Raw genomic sequence first — 3,093 nt, 5'->3', positions numbered from 1 at the left:
AATACGTGAGAAGTTGTCACATATTTTCTTCTAACAATTATTCTTCCTCCAATTTTCTGCAGGGTATATATTTATTGCCTTGTTCTCCACTTATTTTAGGACCTACCCATAGCTTCCAGAATTGCCTGAGGTATGAGGAAGGTGATTAGTACTTTTTCTTGTCACATTATAACCTGTGACACCAGTAAAACCCTCGTTTTAACTCTATTCTCTTGCTAACCCAGCATAATTCTTGTCCTTGTGTACAGGTATAGTGGAGGATTACAAGCCACCATTCTACGATGTGGTTCCCAATGACCCAAGTTTTGAAGATATGAGGAAAGTAGTCTGTGTGGATCAACAGAGGCCAAACATACCCAACAGGTGGTTCTCAGACCCGGTAAGAGTGCCAGTTTCTTAGTTTTGGAGCTATCCTTAGCTGTTGGCTGTTTGTTTGCTCTTCAGTTTTACCTGGTATAGTATCTGAGTGATCTACTCTGTGCATTTATTACTTTCTCTCCCTATTTTATATAAAAGGGTCTTAGACCTAGGTGATTAGGTTTAGAAAATGGTCTCATTCTCGAAAAAGCCATATCTGATAGATCTTACTAATGAATGATAATATTCACAAGAATTTCTATGATTGGCCTGCTCCAGGAATCAGGAATCAGGAATCATTACTACTGCTGCTAGCCCTAAGACCTCAGTTTTTGTGCAAACCGAGACTCTGAGCGATTCTTTTAAGCTCCTTTCCATCTCCACATATCTGAAATCCAGACACAAACTGCTCAATGCTGACAATGCAGATACTACTATTCATAAGTAGTAGCTGATCTGAAACATTGAAAAATGACCCCATTTGCAAATTTCAGTATTTTCACTGGGTTAGTATTATTGCTTTTAGTACTCATAAAACATCAATGGTTCCAACTTGGCCTATGTGATTTACCCAATAAAGTAAGATGGTTGGTCATATTAAGAGTCCAAAGGGCAAAGTTCATGAAACTCTAAGAGTGGCTTCTTTATCAGCAATTAAGGCCTTGATTATTTGTTTAAAGATGATGGCTGTAACTTCACTTTAACTTCACAGGAACTGCAGAGTTCTTCAAAACAGCTACATGTAATCTGCCCAGGTTCCAGGGCCACTAAAATGTCAATTTGTCATTGTGGTGTTTGTTCTTTCTTTCCTTAGACATTAACCTCTCTGGCCAAGCTGATGAAAGAATGCTGGTATCAAAATCCATCTGCAAGACTCACAGCTCTGCGCATCAAAAAGACTTTGACCAAAATTGATAATTCCCTAGACAAATTGAAAACTGACTGTTGACAGTTTCATGGTGTCAAGAAGGAAGATTTGACATTGTTGTTGTTGTCCAGCTGGGACCTAATGCTGGCCTGACTGGTTTCAGAACAGAATCCTCCCCAAATGGCTGCTTTGACAAGGCTGACATCCTACCCAGCCATGTGTTGGGGAGAAACAAAAACCACCCTAACCTCGCTCAATGACTGTGAACTGGGCATTTCACGAACTGTTCAGACTGCAGAGACTGATGTTGGACAGACACTGTTGCAAAGGTAGGGAACTGGAGGAACACAGAGAAATCCTAAAAGAGATCTGGGCATTAAGACAGTGGCTTTGCATATCTTTCACAAGCCTCCTAGACACTCCCCACGGGAAACTCAAGGAGGCGGTGAATTTTTAATCAGCAATATTGCCTGTGCTTCTCTTCTTTATTGCACTAGGAATTCTTTGCATTCCTTACTTGCACTGTTACTCTTAATTTTCAAGACCCAACTTGCCAAAATGTTGGCTGCGTACTTCACTGTTCTGTCTTTGGATAATAGGAATTCAATTTGGCAAAACAAAATGTAATGTCAGACTTTGCTGCATTTTACACATGTGCTGATGTTTACAATGATGCCGAACATTAGGAATTGTTTATACACAACTTTGCAAATTATTTATTACTTGTGCACTTAGCAGTTTTTAGAAAACTGCTTCGTGCATATGTTAAAGCTTATTTTTATGTGGTCTTATGATTTTATTACTGAATTGTTTTTAACACTATACTCTGAAATGGACATTTTCTTTTATTATCAGTTAAATTCACATTTTAAGTGCTTCACATTTGTATGTGTGTAGACTGTAACTTTTTTTCAGTTCATATGCAGAACGTATTTAGCCATTACCCATGTGACACCACCGAATATATTACTGATTTAGAAGCAAAGATTTCAGTAGAATTTTAGTCCTGAACGCTGTGGGGAAAATGCATTTTCTTCAGAATTATCCATTATGTGCATTTAAACTCTGCCAGAAAAAAAAAATAACTATTTTGTTTTAATCTACTTTTTGTATTTAGTAGTTATTTGTATAAATTAAATAAACTGTTTTCAAGTCAAACAGTGCAATTATTTTTAAATGTATAAAAAAGTTCTGTGTAATATGGAGCATTTTCTTATGGGAGCAATAGAAGCACAAAACTAATTTGTAAATTGAATTTGCTTTTCCAGTCTGGTAATGAACTGGTGGTTCTATGAGGATGTCTTACAGCTTGAGTTTGGTATCAGAAAATTTGAATTTTATTTTATTTCTTCTTTTGGCTGATTTTTTTTTTTTTTTCCCTCTGTCAGTTTCCTCAACTTTAAAGTGAGGGTCACAGATCTCTTTGACCTGCCTCTCTCACAAGGGGTCATGAGTATAAATGAGGAAAGAAAAAAATCATTTTATTAGTATAAGGTCCTGTGTGAGTGTAAAGTAGTCTTATGCATCCCACCGTGCTGCTTGGGGGAGTCCACTCTTGGTTTTTTTTTTTACTTGTCATGCACAACAGGATTGAAAAGATAGAGTTTACAGTAGCCCAATGAGAGAAGAGGTGTGGAAATTCTGGCATGTCCTCCAGAGGTAAGTTAATAACTTCAAAAGGATGCGTTTACTTGGAGGGTCACATTTAATTTTTAAAGTTTATGTTACACTTAACAAAGTTTACTGTCTTAATTTTTAAGTGTAGAGTTGAGGGTATTAAGTGCATTCACATTGCCTGCTACCGTCGCCATGATCCACCCATAGAACTCTTCATCTTGTAAAACTGAAACTCTGTATTGATTAAATAA

General features: G+C 37.1%; 1 long non-coding RNA gene across 1 annotated transcript; it reads left to right on the top strand.

Annotated features, from left to right (window-relative positions):
* Positions 1–15: 15 nt before the first annotated feature.
* On the top strand, positions 16–2,383 carry LOC103581620. The gene is made up of 2 exons (XR_549682.1): positions 16–379; positions 1,172–2,383. It is a non-coding gene; the product is annotated as an uncharacterized LOC103581620 (long non-coding RNA).
* The last annotated feature ends 710 nt before the right edge of the window (positions 2,384–3,093 follow it).

This window comes from Galeopterus variegatus, unplaced genomic scaffold (genome assembly GCF_000696425.1).
Source record: "Galeopterus variegatus unplaced genomic scaffold, G_variegatus-3.0.2 Scaffold13505, whole genome shotgun sequence".
NCBI classification, from domain to species: Eukaryota; Metazoa; Chordata; class Mammalia; order Dermoptera; family Cynocephalidae; genus Galeopterus; species Galeopterus variegatus.
The sequence above is the reverse complement of the archived record's forward strand: the minus strand, read 5'-3'. Positions and strand labels throughout refer to the sequence as shown.